General features: G+C 42.6%; 1 protein-coding gene and 1 pseudogene across 2 annotated transcripts in view; one reads left to right on the top strand and one right to left on the bottom strand.

Moving 5' to 3' along the window:
• N4BP1 (NEDD4 binding protein 1) overlaps positions 1–21,356 on the bottom strand; it is a 104,166-nt gene that overhangs the window by 37,553 nt on the left and 45,257 nt on the right. The gene's annotated exons all lie outside the window — the stretch shown is intronic.
• Positions 12,695–16,937, top strand: LOC130681071 (phosphatidylinositol 3,4,5-trisphosphate 3-phosphatase TPTE2-like; annotated as a pseudogene).

The following is a 21,356-nucleotide window of genomic DNA, read 5'->3' on the forward strand; positions in this document are numbered from 1 at the left end:
TCCTCCCGAAACCACATATATCTATGAAAATATAACAAAGACAACCCTTCCTAGAATAAAGACCAGAGGACACAGGACAATATCCAGACCACATTTGCACCTGAGAGAACCCAGCGCCTGGCGAAGGGGGTAAGATACAAGTCCCGGCCCAGCGGGAGCCGAGTGCCCCTCCCCCCAGCTCCCGGCGGGAGAAGAGCAGGCAGAGCGGGAGGGAGACGGAGCCCAGGGCTGCTGAACACCCAGGCCCAGCCATCCGGGCCAGAGCGCAGACACAGTACGTGACCAGGGGGCCCTGGATACTAGGGAAACAGGGGAGCAAGAACAGTGAGCGGGCACCGGACGCTGGGTGCCGGGGGACATAAGAAAAGCGCGCGACCATTTTTTTTTTTTTTTTTTGCTGTTTTGCTTTGGCGAGCGCTTTTTGGAAGTCTTAAAGGGATAGGGCCCCCAATACAAGGGAAACAGGGCAGCAAGACCGGTGAGCAGATGCCTGAGGCTGGCACCGGAGAATAAAGAAAAACGAGCGGCCACTTTTTTTTTTTAATTAAAAAAAGAATTTTTTTTTTAATTTAAAATTTTTTTTTTTTTTTGTGGTTGTTGTTTTGTTTTGGTGGATGCTTTTTGGAAGTCTTAAAGGGGCAGGGTGGGACACTTAATCCAGAGGTAGGGAATCTGGGGATCTCTGGGCAACCTAACCCCTGGGCTGCAGGGAGCAGGGAGGCCCCTTATGGAGATAAATAGCCTCCCAGCTGCTCCTGCTCCAATGCGACTCCACCACTTTGGAGCAGAGGCCCGAACCAGGCCACGCCCACAGCAACAGCGGAGATTAACTCCATAGCAGCCCGGCAAAAAGCAGAAACCCTGTCTGCGCGCAGATGCCCAGCACAAGCCACTAGAGGTCGCTGTTCTCCCAGGAGAGGAGGGCCACAAACCAACAAGAAAGGAAGTCCTTCCAGCCGTCACTCGTCCCAGCTCTGCAAACTATTCCTATCACCATGAAAAGGCAAAGCTACAGGCAGACAAAGATCACAGAGACAACACCAGAGAAGGAGACAGACCTAACCAGTCTTCCTGACAAAGAATTCAAAATAAGAATCATAAACATGCTGACAGAGATGCAGAGAAATACGCAAGAGAAATGGGATGAAGTCCGAAGGGAGATCACAGATGCCAGAAAGGAGATCGCAGAAATGAAACAAACTCTGGAAGGGTTTCTAAGGAGAATGGATAGGATGCAAGAGGCCATTGATGGAATTGAAACCAGAGAACAGGAATGCATAGAAGCTGACATAGACAGAGATAAAAGGATCTCCAGGAATGAAACAATGTTAAGAGAACTGTGTGACCAATCCAAAAGGAACAATATCCGTATTATAGGGGACCCAGAAGAAGAAGAGAGAGGAAAAGAGATGGAAAGTATCTTAGAAGAAATAATTGCTGAAAACTTCCCCAAACTGGGGGAGGAAATACTCGAACAGACAACGGAAATACACAGAACCCCCAACAGAAAGGATCCAAGGAGGACAACACCAAGACACATAATAATTAAAATGGCAAAGATCAAGGACAAAGAAAGAGTTTCAAAGGCAGCTAGAGAGAAAAAGGTCACCTATAAAGGAAAACCCATCAGGCTAACATCAGACTTCTCGACAGAAACCCTACAGGCCAGAAGAGAATGGCATGATATATTTAATACAATGAAACAGAAGGGCCTTGAACCGAGGATACTGTATCCAGCACGACTATCATTCAAATATGACGGTGGGATTAAACAATTCCCAGACAAACAAAAGCTGAGGGAATTTGCTCCCCAAAAACCACCTCTACAGAACATCTTACAGGGACTGCTCTAGATGGGAGCACTCCTAGAAAGAGTACAGCACAAAACACCCAACATATGAAGAATCGAGGAGGAGGAATAAGAAGGGAGAGAAGAAAAGAATCTCCAGACAGTGTACATAACAGCTCAATAAGCGAGCTAAGTTAGGCAGTAAGATACTAAAGAGGCTAACCTTGAACCTTTGGTAACCACAAATTTAAAGCCTGCAAATGGCAATAAGTACATATCTTTCAATAGTCACCCTAAATGTTAATGGGTTGAATGCACCAATCAAAAGACATAGAGTAATAGAATGGATAAAAAAGCAAGATCCATCTATATGCTGCTTACAAGAAACTCACCTCAAACCCAAAGACATGTACAGACTAAAAGTCAAGGGATGGAAAAACATATTTCAAGCAAACAACAGTGAGAAGAAAGCAGGGGTTGCAGTACGAATATCAGACAAAATAGACTTCAAAACAAAGAACGTAACAAGAGATAAAGAAGGACACTACATAATGATAAAGGGCTCAGTACAACAAGAGGATATAACCATTCTAAATATATATGCACCCATCACAGGAGCACCAGCATATGTGAAACAAATACTAACAGAACTAAAGGGGGAAATAGACTGCAATGCATTCATTCTAGGAGACTTCAACAAACCACTCACCCCACAGGATAGATCCACTGGGCAGAAAGTAAGTAAGGACACAGAAGCACTGAACAACACAGTAGAGAAGATGGACCTAATAGACATCTATAGAACTCTACATCCAAAAGCAACAGGATATACATTCTTCTCAAGTGCACATGGAACATTCTCCAGAATAGACCACATACTAGGCCACAAAAAGAGCCTCAGAAAATTCCAAAAGATTGAACTCCTACCAACCAACTTTTCAGACCACAAAGGCATAAAACTAGAAATAAACTGTACAAATAAAGCAAAGAGGCTCATAAACTCATGGAGGCTTAACAACACGCTCCTAAATAATCAATGGATCAATGACAAAATCAAAATGGAGATCCAGCAATATATGGAAACAAATGACAACAACAACACTAAGCCCCAACTTCTGTGGGACGCAGCAAAAGCAGTCTTAAGAGTAAAGTATATAGCAATCCAAGCATATTTAAAAAAGGGAGAACAATCCCAAATGAATGGTCTAATGTCACAATTATCGAAATTGGAAAAAGAAGAACAGATGAGGCCTAAGGTCAGCAGAAGGAGGGACATAATAAAGATCAGAGAATAAATAAAATTGAGAAGAATAAAACAATAGCAAAAATCAATGAAACCAAGAGCTGGTTCTTCGAGAAAATAAACAAAATAGATAAGCCTCTAGACAGACTTATTAAGAAGAAAAGAGGGTCAACACAAATCAACAGTATCAGAAACGAGAAAGGAAAAATCACGACGGACCCCACAGAAATACAAAGAATTATTAGAGAATACTATGAAAACCTATATGCTAACAAGCTGGGAAACCTAGGAGAAATGGACAACTTCCTAGAAAAATACAACTTTCCAAGACTGACCCAGAAAGAAACAGAAAATCTAAACAGACCAATTACCAGCAACGAAATTGAAGCGGTAATAAAAAAACTACCAAAGAACAAAACCCCCGGGCCAGATGGATTTACCTCGGAATTTTATCAGACATACAGGGAAGACATAATACCCATTCTCCTTAAAGTTCTCCAAAAAATAGAAGAGGAGGGGATACTCCCAAACTCATTCTATGAAGCTAACATCACCCTAATACCAAAACCAGGCAAAGACCCCACCAAAAAAGTAAACCACAGACCAATATCCCTGATGAACGTAGATGCAAAAATACTCAACAAAATATTAGCAAACCGTATTCAAAAATACATTCAAAAGGATCATACACCATGACCAAGTGGGATTCATCCCAGGGATGCAAGGATGGTACAACATTCGAAAGTCCATCAACATCATCCACCACATCAACAAAAAGAAAGACAAAAAACACATGATCATCTCCATAGATGCTGAAAAAGCATTTGACAAAGTTCAACATCCATTCATGATAAAAACTCTCAGCAAAATGGGAATAGAGGGCAAGTACCTCAACATAATAAAGGCCATCTATGATAAACGCACAGCCAACATTATATTGAACAGCGAGAAGCTGAAAGCATTTCCTCTGAGATCGGGAACTAGACAGGGATGCCCACTCTCTCCACTGTTATTTAACATAGTACTGGAGGTCCTAGCCACGGCAATCAGACAAAACAAAGAAATACAAGGAATCCAGATTGGTAAAGAAGAAGTTAAACTGTCACTATTTGCAGATGCCACGATACTGTACATAAAAAACCCTAAAGACTCCACCCCAAAACTACCAGAACTGATATCGGAATACAGCAAAGTTGCAGGATACAAAATCAACACACAGAAATCTGTGGCTTTCCTATACACAAACAATGAACCAACAGAAAGAGAAATCAGGAAAACAACTCCATTCACAATGGCATCAAAAAAAATAAAATACCTAGGAATAAACCTAACCAAAGAAGTGAAAGACTTATACTCTGAAAACTACAAGTCACTCTTAAGAGAAATTAAAGGGGACACTAACAGATGGAAACTCATCCCATGCTCGTGGCTAGGAAGAATTAATATCGTCAAAATGGCCATCCTGCCCAAAGCAATATTCAGATTTGATGCAATCCCTATGAAACTACCAGCAACATTCTTCAATGAACTGGAACAAATAATTCAAAAATTCATAAGGAAACACCAAAGACCCCGAATAGCCAAAGGAATCGTAAGAAAGAAGAATAAAGTAGGGGGGATCTCACTCCCCAACTTCAGGCTCTACTATAAAGCCATAGTAATCAAGACAATTTGGTACTGGCACAAGAACAGAGCCACAGACCAATGGAACAGACTAGAGAATCCAGACATTAACCCAGACATATGTGGTCAATTAATATTTGATAAAGGAGCCATGGACATACAATGGCGAAATGACAGTCTCTTCAACAGGTAGTGCTGGCAAAACTGGACGGCTACATGTAGGAGAATGAAACTGGACCATTGTCTAACCCCATATACAAAAGTAAACTCAAAATGGATCAAAGACCTGAATGTAAGTCATGAAACCATTAAACTCTTGGAAGAAAACATAAGCAAAAACCTCTTAGACATAAACATGAGTGACCTCTTCTTGAACATATCTCCCCGGGCAATGAAAACAACAGCAAAAACGAGTAAGTGGGACTATATTAAGCTGAAAAGCTTCTGTACAGCAAAAGACACCATCAATAGAACAAAAAGGAACCCTACAGTATGGGAGAATATATTTGAAAATGACACATCCGATACAGGCTTGATGTCCAGAATATATAAAGAGCTCACATGCCTCAACAAACAAAAAACAAATAACCCAATTAAAAAATGGGCAGAGGGACTGAACAGACGGTTCTCCAAAAAAGAAATACAGATGGCCAACAGACACATGAAAAGATGCTCCACATGGCTAATTATCAGAGAAATGCAAATTAAAACTACAATGAGGTATCACCTCACACCAGTAAGGATGGCTGCCATCCAAAAGACAAACAACAACAAATGTTGGTGAGGCTGTGGAGAAATGGGAACCCTCCTACACTGCTGGTGGGAATGTAAGTTAGTTCAACCATTGTGGAAAGCAGTGTGGAGGTACATCAAAATGCTCAAAACAGACCTACCATTTGACCCAGGAATTGCACTCCTAGGAATTTACCCTAAGAATGCAGCAATCAAGTATGAGAAAGATCAGTGCACCCCTATGTTTATCGCAGCACTATTTACAATAGCCAAGAATTGGAAGCAACCTAAATGTCCATCGACAGATGAATGGATAAAGAAGATTTGGTACATATACACAATGGAATACTACTCAGCCATAAGAAAAGGGCAAATCCAATCATTTGCAGCAACATGGATGGAGCTGGAGGGTATTATGCTCAGTGAAACAAGCCAAGCGGAGAAAGAGAAATACCAAATGATTTCACTTATCTGTGGAATATAAGAACAAAGGAAAAACTGAAGGAACAAAACAGCACCAGAATCACAGAACTCAAGAATGGACTAACAGGTACCAAAGGGAAAGGGACTGGGGAGGATGGGTGGGTAGGGAGGAATAAGGGAGGGGGGAGAAGTAGGGGGGTATTAAGATTAGCATGCATGGGGGGGTAGGAGAAAAGGAAGGGCTGTACAACACAGAGAAGGCAAGCAGTGATTCTACAACATTTTGCTATGCTGATGGACAGTGACTGTAAAGGGGTTTATAGTGGGGACCTGGTATAGGGGAGAGCCTAGTAAACATAATATTCGTCATGTAATTGTAGATTAGTGATACCAAACAAACAAACAAAAAAAAAGGGCAGTTCCTGTGTGGTAACCTCCAATGAGTTCTACACAAGAGTATAAAGGGCATATAAAAGTGTAGGCAAAGGGTCTGTTTGCGTTTATACAGAAGATCAAAGCCTAATTGGGCTACCCCCAAAATGAACTAAGATACGATATGAAAGAGAACTTCCAACATCAGCACTCTCTGGAAGACTCATGCCAGAAGATGATCATCAAAAAACCCCAGCAAAGATCTACGCACTGCTACAGCTGTAGATGCACTCATCCCACCAGCTCCTGGACTTGCCATGGGAATGAGGAAGGAGATATCTAAGCTGGCCTGTGCATACAGTAAAACAACAAATTTGACTGGATCTATACTGTTGGAACTCAACCAAGAATTAGGAGAAGTGCAAATTGTAGCGCTCCAAAATCTTACAACTACAGACTATTTACTGTTAAAAGAACATATGAGATGCGAACAATCCCCAGGAATGGGTTGTTTTAATTTGTCTGATTTCTCTCAGACTGTTCAAGTTCAGTTGGACAATATCCACCATATCATAGATAAGTTTTCACAAATGCCTAAGGTGCCTAACTGGTTTTCTTGGTTTCACTGCAGATGGCTGGTAATTACAGATATGCTTTGGTTATGTAACTATACTCCTATTATGTTAATGTGTGTGCGCAATTTAAGTAGTAGCTTAAAACCTATACATGCTGAAGTTACTCTACAAAAAGATATGTCAAAGAAATAATCAATCTTCCCATGTTTTCTTCCACCTGCTACTTCTATAGCTTTTCTTCTTCCTTCCTAATTACAACCCTTAAATAGAATTCGTGCCTCATATCAAATTTACCGAGTATCATAATTCTTCCAAGTGGTAAAGATACCTCAAGACAAATGCTGGGCATAGAAGCCACAGGGCATAAATATGCAAAGAAATAAAAAGCTAACCATTTCAAACAATAAGGCTTCTCTCTCACTTACCAACTTTACATTTCCCTGTATGGCCCCAGAAGATGACTGGTTAGCCAGAGACGGGTAAGATTCCTCAAGGGAGGAACAACCTAAGACAGGCACAGTCGCAGGGGGGTCATCAGGTGAGAAATTGGGGATCAACAGAGGTGAGGCTTAGAACCTCACTCCCCCTGTTCTGAGAGAAATCTTCTGCATACGTGGATGTTTTATTGCCCTTCTCTAGCTTGGATTAACACAAAGTCTACAGGCATACACTTGATCATCTACATTTGCTCTCTTACAACACTAAACTATATTTTCTACCTTTATCTTGTATCTACCTACCACTTCAGCATTTTATTAAAAATAAAAATAATAAAGAAAGAAATGTGGTATCCGCATATAAATGAAGTATAAAAATCAAATGAGTATTCATATTTGAACTGTTTATAATTCATAATGCATGAGCAAAACCGAAGGTTTCTGTGATGGCTGTCCTTGTACTGTTCACCATGTAAGAACTTATTCACTATGTAAGAATTTGTTCTCCATGTAAGAACTTGTTTGTTATGCCTCTGAAGATTGGAGACTGATGAAAATTAGGCTTGGGTGGATTAATGATTGTGCATTGAGCATTGACTCCCCTATGCAGAATTTTATTGTTGTTAACAACCATTTGATCAATAAATATGAGAGTTACCCTCACACACACACACAAAAAAAGTATACACTTCCAATGGTAAAATAATAAGTAACTGGGATGTAATGAATATAGTCAAGATATTGTAACAGCTTGGTATGGTGATAGCTGGTACCTAGAATTGTCATGTATATAAATGTTGAATCACTATGTTGTACACCTGAAACTAATGTAATGTAATACCATGTGTCAACTACCCTTCAATAAAAAAATAATTATCTACAAAAAAAAATAAAAATAAATAAATAAATAAATAAAATTGCCAATCTAAAGTGTTATTTACAAACAAATCAATTTACTTTTCATAGCTTATATAATATTTTCACATGTGGTATTCTTAGGCATATACCCAGATACCATTTAGACAACTAACTTGCAAAGAAAAAAAAATCAAGTTAAAAGTTAAATCCTCTGACATTATAGAAGGCCTGAGGAGATTAGATCCAGCTTTGACATTTAACCAATTGCTGTCCCCTCTTGAAGCCATGGGTTTGCTTTCCTCCTAGGAGTTTTACAGAAAGTAAAAATAGTAATCATCAACATCTGTCCATTAAATGTGAGATTTTTTGACCAAAGATTGCTTGTTGAACATAACTGCTGTCCTGGCCTACAACGTGGATCCTGCCTGAATGTCCCCTTGCCTCTCTTCCCTGCTTTTTCCCAGACTTCTCCCCTCCCCTTGCTGCAGGCTTTGGTGTCTGGTAAGCTGTTTTTTCTCATGACACTTCTGACACCAAATACATGCTGTCTTGTCCAGTGCTGCCTCTCCAGCTGTGTGTCCTGCAATTCAACTCAATCCTGACATTATCCCACAAGTTAAAGACTCACTCCCACAAGTCGGCCCCCACTTCACATGCTAGGAGTAAATCCCAGGTTGGTACTGGCACTTGTGACCAACTGGTTATAAATGCAGGGGGGTACCCCAAGCACCTTCCTCAGGTTTGATAACTCACTGTAATTCACAGAATTTAGGAAGTCACCTTATTTACGATTTGCACTTTATCATAAAGGATTCAACTCAGAAACAGTCAGTTGGGAGAGATGCACAGGGCAAGGTCTGGCAGACACCACCCTCTCAGCACCTCAGTGTGCTCAAGAACCTGGAAGCTCCCTGAACCTCTCACTGTTTAGCGTTTCTGTGGAGGTTCCATTATGTAGGGATAATTGGTTAAATCAACGACCATTGGTGATTAACTCTATCTCCAGCTCCTCTCTCCTCCCCTGAGGTCTGGGTGTTGGGCTGCAACTTCCAACCCTCCAATTATGCCTTGGGCTTTCTGGGGACATGCTGCAATACTCTCAGCCACCAGTCATGTAACTAGCATACAAAAGACCCTCATATCTCTCTGGTGATTCCAAAGGTTTTGGGAGCTGCATGTCAGGAACCAGGACAAAGATCAAATATTTATTTTGGACGATATCACAGTTGGACTGCCCCAGGCATCCAGAGAGGAAGCTGAGTCTGGGGGCTCTGAGGATGACAAGCCTTGGGCAGCTTAGGTCCTTCACCCTGTGCTTCCTTATTTGTGCTAATCTTCTAGTTTCTCCAGAAATGCCCCCTGGCTACATACTGGTCAGTTCAAGTGCTAATTGCAGCAAGCATGGAATGGGTGGCAAAGTCAGTTTTGGTGGGAATTGGACAGTGGGAAAAGTTTACAACTAGAGCTTGGCTTCTGCAACTTGGGCTAGGCACAGGGAGTAGGTGTTAAAATAAGAACATCAAAAGAAAAACAGGCCAGGGGAGCAACACAGCTTTGTCCTTGACCTTTAGTTAAATATTTCCCCAATGTTTCCTTAGACTAAGAATGAGAACTACTTTCCTCATGGTAAAGGCAGATGGACATGTTGTCTGGTTATACAGGCAGATGGCAAGCTTGTACATACATCATGAGTCTAAAACAGTTCCTGTAGACTATCAGAGACACCTTTTGATTAACACACTGATCAACATTACATTCCAATCAAACACTACTTGGAACAGACAGAGGCTTCGGAAATTCTGAGTATCTAACCGAACAACTTGAACAGATCAAAAGGCTTGTAGGGGAGTACAGACTGAATGTGGAGTCTTCCCAAAATTCCCACGTTGCAACCTAATGCCAGTGTGATGGTATTTGGAAGTAAGCCTCTGGGAGGTGGTGAGGTCATAACAGCAGAGCCCTCATGAAGATGAGTGCCCTTAAAACAGGACTCTGGGGATCTCTCTCACCCCTCCTGTCACATGAGGATGAAGGGAGAAGCCTGCCATCCGTGAACTGGAAAGGGGGCCCCACGAGGCACTGGATCTGCTGCCACGATCTCACACTTCCCAACTTTCAGAACCACGAGAAATAAATTTCTGTTGTTTATAAGCCACCAAGTGTATAGCATTTTCTTTATCGACCAAACAACTGAGTAAGATGTAGGGAAAAATAGTTTGGCATTTTGTTTGCTGAACAAAATCTCAATAAAAATCTCATACTTTGGTTCTATCCACATATAGCATTTTCTCTAGTAAACAGTACTGACAATTCACATAGGCATTCTAACTGCCTTATGGAACATACCACATGAACATTCTCTTTCCAGTACCTGAGAGTTACAGACTCAGCTTCAGGAAGGCTGAGATTATGGATGTCCCTTCTGAGCACCTCATTCCATGGTCACCCTTCCAAGTGGGAGTCCTCCCCACAGGCTGGCCTCCTCCCCTAGCTCCACAGAGCCTTCAGGCCTTTGAAAGCATCCTTGCTTCCTCACCACAAGATGTCTCAGGCCTCTGTTGCTGTCTTACCCCCAAGTCCCACCCCTAGTGCCCCCTGCCCACTCACCCCATCCTATCAGGGAAGCTCTGGTTCCCCTTGGTGAAAGATGGCAGCAGAAGCCTGAACTCTGAGGTTGTGTTTATCATGTTGTGTTTACTGCTTTCATTGGGTGACCCCAGAAAGGCCAGTCAGCTTTGTTTTATTGACTGTCCAGAAGCTTCTTAAAGCCCTTTCCCATCATACTTCATATAATAACTTTTCAATTTTTACCTCTTCCTTTTGAGTTACCAGCTTTCTTCTTTTTCAGATGTAACATACTATGGCATACATCACACCTAACTACACATATGTGTTTAGTTACAAAACTCTCCAAAGATTCTGTAACATCAGCTGTTAAACACCAATGACCTGTATTACCAAACACTGGAGTTAACCTTTACTCAGTGTATGAGACAGGTTTCCGACCTCATCGAGTGGTATGACCTCCAACAGTGACAATCTCTCCTAGAGTTCTGTGCCTTTCTTTGATAAAACTACCTCATTCAAATGCCCCATAAAGGAATACTTCAAATGTATGTATGTGCAAATATGCTGAACTAAAGCCTGTCTTACAAAAATAAAGAGAAACAAGGAAATCCCTTGACTTCATATTCACTCCTCCCTCTCATTCTTTGTCTTCCTTTATAGAAATACCTTCAAAAGTTTTGTCTATATGCATGGCCTTCAATTCAGGTCCTCCCATTCTCTCTTAAACATACTCTAATGTGACATCTGCCTCCTCCATCTCATCAGAACTGCTCCAAGGGTCTCAGTGACCTTCCTGTGGCCACATTCAATGACCACTTCTCAGTCTTCATCTCACTTGACCCGTCAGGGGCATTAGACAGCTGACCTTCATCTTTTCTTGTCAAGCTTACTTCAATTAGTCTCCAGGACTCTACTCTCCAGGCTTTCCTCCTACCTCTCTGGCTGTCCTTTCTCAATTTCCTTTGTTTCTCCTTCACAGACCTGCACCTTCTAAACTTTGGGGTGTCCAGAGCTCAGTCATAGGGATATTTCTCTTCTTCATCTCCACTCTCTTGGTGATATCAATCTGTTTCATGACTTAAAATACCACCTATATGCCAATTACCTGCAGCTTTGCATCTCCCACTCAGGCCTGTCCCCTGACCTCCAGACTTGTACATTTGAGCTCTTGTTCAATGACATTCCTTTGGATATTCAACAGACATTAATATGCATTAATGTGCATCCAAAAGAAACTCCTGACCTTCTCTCCAAACTCGCTTTCCATTCAGACTTCCCCAAATAATAATTGCTAGCACTTACACTGTGCTTACTCTGGGCTTTGCACTGTTCTGAGTGCTTCATGATATTAACTCTTAAGGAAAACAAACAGTCCGATTTAAAAATGGGTAGAGGACCTAGAGAGACATTTTTCTAAGGAAGACATACAAAATGGCCACTGAGCACATGAGAAGATGCTCAACATTACAAATCATCACGGAAATTTAAATCAAAACCACAAGATATCACTTCATACCTGTTGGAATGACTATTATCAAAAAGACAAGAGATAACAAGCACTGGCAAGGATGTGGAGAAAAGGGAACCCTTGTGAGCTGTTGATGGGAATGTAAATTCATGCAGCCTCTATGGAAAACAGTATAGTCGTTCCTCAAAAAGTTAAAAACAGAACAACCATAGAACCCAACGATTCCACTTCTGGGTATCTTCCTAAAGAATATGAAAGTGTTACTGGAAGAAGATACATGCACTTACACGTTCACGTCAGGATACAGAAACAAGTGTCCATCAACGGACGAAAGGATAAAGAAAATGTGATACATATATATAATATATGAGTGGAATATTATTCAATCATAAAAAGAAGAAAATATTGTCATTTGTGACAACATGGATGGAACTTGAGGGCATTATACTAAGTGAAATAAGTCAGAGAAAGACAAATGCCATGTGATCTCACTTACATGTGTAATATGAAAAAAACAAAGAAAACCTGAGTTCACAGATACAGAGAACAGATTGATGATTGCCAGTGGTAGGGGAGGAGGGTGTGTGTGACATGGGTGTAGGGGGTTCCAACTATGAAAATGAAATGAGTAAGTCATGGATGTGTAATGTACAGCATGGTAACTATAGTCAATAATACTGTACTGCATATTTGAAAGTTGTTAAGATAATAGAATCACAAAAAAATGTATAACCATGTATGGTGATGGATGTTAACTAGGCTTATTGTCATGATCATTTCCCAATATGTACAAATATCAAATCACATGCTATACACTTGAAATTAATGGAACGTTATATGTCAAGTATACCTGAATAAAAACAACAACAAAAAAATTCAACCACGTGTATGATCTCAGGACCACCTGGAATCTGTTGTTTGGGGTTGCCATAGACAGATACTTCTATTCTAGTACTGGGAGAAGGAGCATCAGGTAAGCAGATCCTGGCCTTGCAGAGCTCAGGGGATCCCAGAAATCTCTCTGCCTTGGCCTGTCCTGGTTCTTGGGCCCGCCTCTCTGGAACAAAAAAGGCAGAAGCCTTGGAGCTTGGGATTCCTATTCCCACTGAGCGTGAGCTGGTGTTCCTGGTTCACTTGTAAAGACTATTTATAGATTAATTGTAGATTAAATTCAGCCACAAAACAACAACACACAGATTAAAGGAGGGCCCTTTATATTTCTGGTTCCTGCGTTAAAAAAAAAATAAAGTTATGAGTTATGGGCGACTCTTTAGGGTCCTCTGACAACAATGAGAACAAGGGGAATGATGTAGATGAATTGACATCAGTAATCTCTGATGGTGCCACCAACGAAAGTAAAATAGAACAACTTTCCAAGCCTGATGATGGTGACGGGCACATCGATTTTCCTAATTTGTATGAAGATAAGAATGCTCTAACAGCCTTTGCTGTGTGTTCTAGCCAGAATGTCTTCAGAAGCTGTGACTGGTATGAGTTCATGTCAGTGACCAGTAAGGACATCATCAGTGAAAACTCTGTGCTAAGTAATTTGACAGCAGTATCCTCTGAGGGACTCTGGAGGGCAAACACTGCGCTGGGTGAATTGACAGCAGTATCCTGAGTGACCCCCCAGGGCAAACTCTGACTCAGGTGAGCTGGAAAAAGTAATCTGTGTTAGAGCCATGAATGACAGTAAAATAGAACAACTTTCAAAGTTTGACAATGGTGATGAAGACATCGATTTCCTAATTCATGTGGTAGTGTGATTAGACTGTGAACTTAATTGTATCATCTTTTGCATTCAGAATATTTGGAGTGTTGCTGACCTTTGTGGATTTGTCCCTAATCATTACAGACCTAAGTGTCACTGATAACACAATGTATACTCCTTTGGCATTTCATTCAATTTCTTTAGCTATTGCTTTTTTTTTTAATGGATATTCTTCTTCAAGTATTTGTAGAAGGGATACGATCTTATTTTTCTGACATACTTAACTGTTTAGATGCTGTCATTATTGTGGTAACTCTACTGGTTGATAGTGTTTATATTTTTTTATGATTTTAATGTTCTTAAAGAGAGTCCCAGACTGGCAATTTTATTTCTACTTCTATGACTTATCATTCTGATAAGAGTTTTTCATCTGGCTTATCAAAAAAGACATCTTGAAATGCTGTGCAGAAGGATGGTTTCAGGAAATAAACAGCGATACAAGGATGGATTTGACTTAGATCTCACTTACATTACTGGACGTATTATTGCCATGTCATTCCCATCTTCTGAAAGGCGTCTTTTTATAGGAATCCCATCAAGGAAGTTGTATGTTTCCTGGATACCAAGCATGGCAACCACTACCAAGTCTACAATCTATGCAGTGAAGGAGATTATGATCGTAAGTATTTCCATTATAGGGCCCATCAAATAATGATTGATGATCACAATGTCCCCTGAGTGAGATGCTGGCATTCACCAAGGAAGTAGATGAGTGGATGGCTCAAGATAATGAAAACATCGCTGTGATTCACTGTAAGGGAGGCAAAGGCAGAACTGGAACTATGGTGTGTGCCTGCCTTACTGCCAGTGAAATATTTAAAACTGCAGAGGACAGCCTTTATCACTTTGGAGAACAACGAACAGATAGAAGCATCAGCATTAATTTCAGGGGATAGAAATTCCTTCTCAGAGAAGGTATGTTGGATATTTTGCGGATGTGAAAAATATCTACAACTGTACTCTCCCTCCAGTAAAAGTACTCACAATAAAAAAGCTAATTATTTATTTGACTCATGGTGTTGGAAAAGGCAATGGAAATGATCTAAAAGTACAAATAGCAAGTAACAATAAAAAGGCCTTCTTTTTCTGTTCTGCCTCTGAAAACTGTATGATAACTCACGATGTTGAAGCAGAGTAATAATTAACTTGGTCAGCTGTCCACCACTGTATGATGATATGAAAGTGCAGTTTCTCTCTTCGAATCTTCCTAAATACCATGACAACTGCCCATTTTTTTTCTGATCCCATACATCTTTTATACAAAGTAACAGGCTTTATCTTTAAAGAAATGAATTGGATAATCCCCATCTACCCCAAACATGGAAAATCTACTGTTCAGATTTTGCAGTTGAGATCATTTTTTGCTGGAAGTCGTAGCTGGTACCTAATTAAGTGCTGTACCCCTTCTAGGACAGAGTCCTGTTCCTCACAATCCGTTACTTACTTGTATCTTCTGAACCTACTTCCCCACTAGCACCCTTGTTTACACACATGCATGTTTTTGGAAACCTATTAAATGTATCCAAGACACAGATAATAAATAAATAAGGCATCCAGTAAACATTGTTATTATTATCATTAATAAATATTTATTCACATTGGAATGCACTGGAACCAGAGACCTACTTTGCTGGCTGACCTTTGCCAAGTCCCTGACCCTCTTCGGACACTGAGGGATGGACTCTACCTGCTCTGAGAGCCCGAGATTTCCAATCGCAGGGCACGATGGGTCTGATGCTAGAGAGTGGCATGTGTATGTACACACACCTGTGTGGCAGGGTGGGGAGGGACCATGACTATATATGTGTCCCTTTGCAGTAGATGGAGATGTTACCCCTGGAACCCAAAACCCATGCAGGCAGACAGCCATGCAGCTTCCTGTCACCATGTCCCTGAAGAAATCACTTCTGTGTTTTGGAAAATCTGAGAAGCAGTTAGGAAGACAAGTCAACAGGAACAAAAATTGGATTGCCAGTCGGTCTGGTCACTTCTTCCCCAGGCTGCTTGGAAGGCACAAGGGGGCTGGGTGGGCCCAGTGAGTTGCAGCAACTCCATCTCCGTGGAAAAGGGAATGGCAGGCTCAGACCCTCCTGAGGGGTGCTAGTGGGTGGCCAGGCCTCGCTGTCAATGTTCTGCTGCTAAATTGGATCCAGCTGTTGTCCTGGAATCTGATATTAACAAATGCATTCCTGGGGCAGCAGGTCCTTCCTACTGCAGGAAGCCTTGGAACCTGAGCCCACAGCCTGGGTAGAGATTTTGCAGGGGGTCTAGGCCAATGGGCTCCTGGGTTGTTTATTCTGTAGGAAAGTAGTGGGTGTTTCTTAGCTGGGCTAATTTATGCCAGATTATCATGTTCATGAAGCGTCTGGTCAAATTATGGACTGGGTCTCTTTCAAAGGTGCTTGAATCCTACCTCTCCATCTTGGGAGCCAGCTTGATTTCTTGTATCATTAAATGTGCTTTCCTTCACCTGAGGCTCTCCTCTCCCTCCACCAAGCCTTGGGAGGGTCAGGCTGCTTAGTGCTGAGGAGAGCTCCATGATGCTCAGAGCCGGGGCTGAGGGGATAAGGAAAGTTCAGGGGCTTAGGGTTGGTTGCTTCTTTGCTGTCCTACACTTTGAGTTCCAGTAGACATGGCTGCAGAAGACAATCCTTTCTCTCTCCTTCCAGGCAAACTGTGTGCCAAACAGCACCTAAGGAGATTCTCATGGTAGACCTACAAGGCAGGTTGTATTATCTTTGCAGAGCAACTGTTAAATAACCCGGTGAACGTCACAACAACAGAGGCTGGGGAGTCACAGTTTAAATCCAGGGTCTGTCTGGTTGACTCCAGGCAAGTGTTTTCCACTCTTCCATGGTGCATTCACTAAACACTGGGTCTGGCACCAGGGTACACAGATGAACTAGACTCCCTACTTTAGAGGACCTAGCAGTTCAGGGAGGAGTAAATATTCATGAGACAGAGGCAAAGGGGGCCAAAGCAGGGCTGAAAATGATGGCACAGATGCAAGCTGGGGCCAGTCACAAAGAGTAAATTGCGGAAGTCAGGAGAGACTCTTGCTGAGGGAGGATACCCTCAGAGGGAGGATACCCTCTGAAGGGAAGTAGGATGTGACAACTCAGTGCAAAGTTTGATTCCAGTTTGGCTCTTGGATCAGGAAAAAAAAAATGCTTCAAAGGACACTAATTAGGACAACTGATAGAATTTAAATATGGACTGTATTTTTAGATAATAATAGTGAGTTAATGTAAAATTTCCTTGATTAATGTTTAAATTGTAGTTATGTAAAATAACTGCTCTTAGGAGATACAGCTAAAGTATTTTTGGATGATGGGTCATAATGTTTCCAACTTCCTCTCCAATAGTTCAGCAAATAACAACAGTAAGTTTATACAAATGGGGATAAGGCAAAATGGCAAAATGTTAACAACTGATGAATTTAGGTGAAAGCTATAAGGATTGTACAATTCTTATAACTTTTCTGTATGCTTGAAATTCTTCCAAATCACAAGCTAAAGATGTGGGAGCAGAGAAAGGAAGCAGCAAAGAAGGAGGGTAGAGGGCAGGGTCCTGGCAGCCGGTGGAGGACCTGAGTCCAGGAAAGCAGCAGAGGTTGGTGGAGTTTTTCAAGGACAAGGTGGGCAGCAGAGGAGCAGTCTGTGGGGCAGAGGTAGGAGGCTGCTAATCTTGGAGGTTAGGGAGTGCAGGAGAGCTGGGGGTGGCAGGAGAGGGGAGTACACTTTCAAACACTTCCGCAGTGATGGGATGACAATGGAGCACAGCAGGGAAGCCTCTTTTTTTATTTCTTGATACTTTTATTTCAATTTGTTGCACACATGTGTGTGTGTACCTGTTTACAATACTTGCTTATAATATAGAGGGTATTTCCTAAATTTTGTCACAACCAAAATAGTTTGCAGTCTCTGGTGTATGGGAGACCTCTTGGAAAATGCTGGATGTTTCAGGTTGAGGTCCTGCCCTCTCTTTTTTCCTACCTTTCCTGATTATAAAAATATCAATGGCAATTATTTCTCATGGCTCTGATGGATGTGAAATTGCTTAGCAAATCATAAAATGTTGCACATAAGTTCCAGATTGGTTTTTACTTTTGCTGAGTGGTGCTGTTCACATATTGGGGATGGCTAGAGGGGGTAGGTGATCTGGGGCTGTCACTGCAGGCTCCAGGCTGCCAGCCCTCAGGGTACCTTTCTCAGTGAAGCCTCTTTAGGATGGCTGAGTCCTAGGCCCTTCTCTGGGAAGAGGGGCAAGTGTTGATAGGAACAGAGAGTTAAGAGCCAAAGGAACCCAAGTTCAGTTCCTTCAGAGTGGTTATGGCTGTGGAATTCTCTAATCTTTAGGTATTATCTGCCTGTCTTTCTTCCCCACCAGAGTGTAAGCCCCATGAAGCAACAACTCTGCCCCTTCTGTTAATCTTCATTGTTTTATCCCTGGCACATGTCAGGGGATCAGTATTTAATGAATGAATGACAGGGGGGTGTTTTTGTTTGCTCAGGCTTCCATAACAAAGGACCACAGACCAGGTGGCTTAAACAACAGAAACGTACAGTCTCTTAGTTGTGGAGGTACAAGTCCAAGATAAAGGTGTCAGCAGGGTAAGTTCCATCTGAAGGCTGAGGAAGGATTTGCTCCAGGCTCCTTTCCTCAGGCCACAGATGACCATCTTCTCCCTGTGTCTTGACAGTGTTTCTTCTGTACATGTCTGTGTCCAAATTTCCCCCTTTTTTAAGGACACCAGTCATGTTGGATTAGGACCCACTCTAATAACCTCATCTTAACTAATTGTATCTGCAATGACCCTATTTCCAAATAAGATCACATTCTGAGGTGCTTAGAATGTCAACATATGAATTTGGCAGGAGGTAGGTGTGGGGTGGCACAATTCAACCCAGCACAGGGGGAACACAAGTGGAGTGTGAGGACAGCAGGAGGCAGAGCCCTCGGGAAAGGCGAGACTGGAGATGAAGCTGAGGCTGATTGGGGTGGGCTGGGGGCACCCAGTTGAGGATTAAAAGAAGTGAAGAAAGTCCTTCTGTTCTGTGTGGTGCCAGGGGGTTGAACTAAAGCTAAAGGGAAAATGTTGGTTCTGTTGAAGGGAAACCTATGGGTTAAAGAGATAGGACAGTCCCAAAGCAGACTAGAGACAATGCATTTCTGCACTCTGGTAGTGGGGAGTGAGCATCCCATCTCTGGGAGAAAGCCAGATTGGTGGCATAGCCGGGCAAGTGCAGAAGGCATTCCAGCCTGTTGAGCACTGGACTTCCTCATTCCTTCAGTACGGCCTGAGCACCTGCTCTGGGCCAGGCTTGAGGGTGCAGACAGGAAACGGCTGTGGGCTGAAGTGCCCAGGCTGTCTGGTCCCCTGTGAGGGGCAGTCATGGAGGTCCTTTCTGTTCCCTGCTTCCTGCTGAGGTCTAACTGGGAGCCCCAGCTACACATGGGCAACCCTGAGGGAGCCACGGGACAGAACACCAACCAAACAGGGCCCCAGAATCTGGGGAGGGCTCTGTCCGCACAGTTCCTTCCTATGGAATGCCACTTGGCTGGCCTGCCTGCAATATGCCCCTCAGGCCACATGCAGGGCCCCAACGGGTCTGGCCCCAAGTGGATCGGGACGCCTGGGTTGTGGTCCAGATGCTCTCAGTGATGAGGGGCTAGGCCTCTGTGGGCTGAGGCACCTCACCTCCGTGAACACTGGTTCCTTCACTTGCATGACTGAGAACAGTGGTTGTAAGTCAGTGTGGCTGGATAGCAGTGTAATAGAGGATGCCTAGAATTGAGTCAGGACAGGTTGGGTTTAAATCTCTGCTTTTTCACTTCTTAGCCTTGTGACTGGGCAAGTCACTTCACCTCAGTGAGCCTGGTTCTCTGTGAAATGGACATGATGTTGGTCCCCTCCAGGGCTACTAACAATAGCACTTAACCTCAATGCTTGGCCCTGAAACAGCTTTTCTAGTGATTCATTATTAATAATAGTCCTTCATAAGCTCTGAATGGCTGCAGACATGCATTATTAATAATCCACTTAAGGACATGAACTTGAGTCCCTTAGGAAGGAAGCCTAGGGTGGGGAATATTACTAAAGGAGGCCCCAGTCTGGCTACATCCTTTTATTGTCTCTGCTGGTCTGAGAAATCAGATGCGTATCAGGAGGGCCTCTTGGAGCCAGACAAGCCCCGCCCCTTAAAGGAAGGCCCAGGTCTTGCTCTTTCCCCCATACACTAGATGCCAGCTCTTCCAGAGGAGCCCAACCCCTGTCCCACCTCTTCTAGCCATGAGAAAAACATGAGACCATCGCAACCAAGAAACATTATATATGTGACCAGTTCTCACAACTTTCAAGGTCACCAAAAACAAGGGGAGTCTGAGAAACTGTCAAAGTCAACACTAATCTAAGCAGATGTGATGACTAAATGTAATGTGTTATTCTGGAGGGATATCTGGAGCAGATCCTTTCACATTCTATAAAATTAATGAAATCTGAGTAAAGTATAGACTTTGGTTAATAGTAATGTGTCAGTACTGGTTCATTAGCTGTATGATTATTGTTCATTAACAAATGCTTCATACACACTTAAGATTTTAATAACAACAGGAGAAAGTGCTTGTGGGGCTGTTATGGACTGAATGTTTATGTTCTCCCAAGTTCCCATGTTGGAATCTTAATTCCTAATGCAGGTAATGAGGTCATAAGTGTGGGGCCTTCATGAATGGGATGAGTGCCCTCAAAAGAAGAGACATGAGAGCTTGTTCATGCCTTTTTCTCTTTGCCATGTGAGGATACAAGGAGAAGGTGGCCATCTGCAAACCAGAAAGCAGGCTGTCACTGGCCACTGGATCTGCCGGCACCTTGAGCTCGGTCATCCCAGCCCCAAAAACTCTGAGAAATAAATGTTTGTTGTTTAAGTCACCCAGTCTATCATATTTCTGAAATAGCAGCCAAACTGACTAACATGGGGGTAGTGGATGGTATATGGGAACTCCCTGCACTGCTTCAAGAGTTTACTTCAAAAAAATGCTTATATGGTGATTGGATTAAAGATGGCGGCGTGAGAGGTGAGACAGAGACCTCCTCCTAAAACCACATATAACATGAAAATATAATTAGTACAACTAATCCTGAAAGAGCAACAGGAAAGAAGGCTGCACCAGACGGCATACACCTGGAATAAAGAGCAGACCTCATGGAACAGGGTAAAGTACCAAAGCTGTAACCCGGTGGGACCCAAGCCCTTTCCAGACCACAGCTCACTGGTGGGAGGAAGAGAAACAGAGCGGGGAGGGAGTGGAGGCCTGGGACTGCTGAACACCTAGCCCTGGAGATCTGCTCTGGGAGTAAGAACCTACACTGCATGGTGCTCTGGTGATTAGTGGGGTTGGAAAGCAAAGACAGGTGGAATACCTGGAGAGACGGAGATTCCAGCTGCTTGTGGAAAACAGGGATTCATATCCGGCTGAGCTGGGCGGGCAGTCTGAAAG

Source organism: Manis pentadactyla, chromosome 15 (genome assembly GCF_030020395.1).
Source record: "Manis pentadactyla isolate mManPen7 chromosome 15, mManPen7.hap1, whole genome shotgun sequence".
Lineage (NCBI taxonomy): Eukaryota > Metazoa > Chordata > Mammalia > Pholidota > Manidae > Manis > Manis pentadactyla.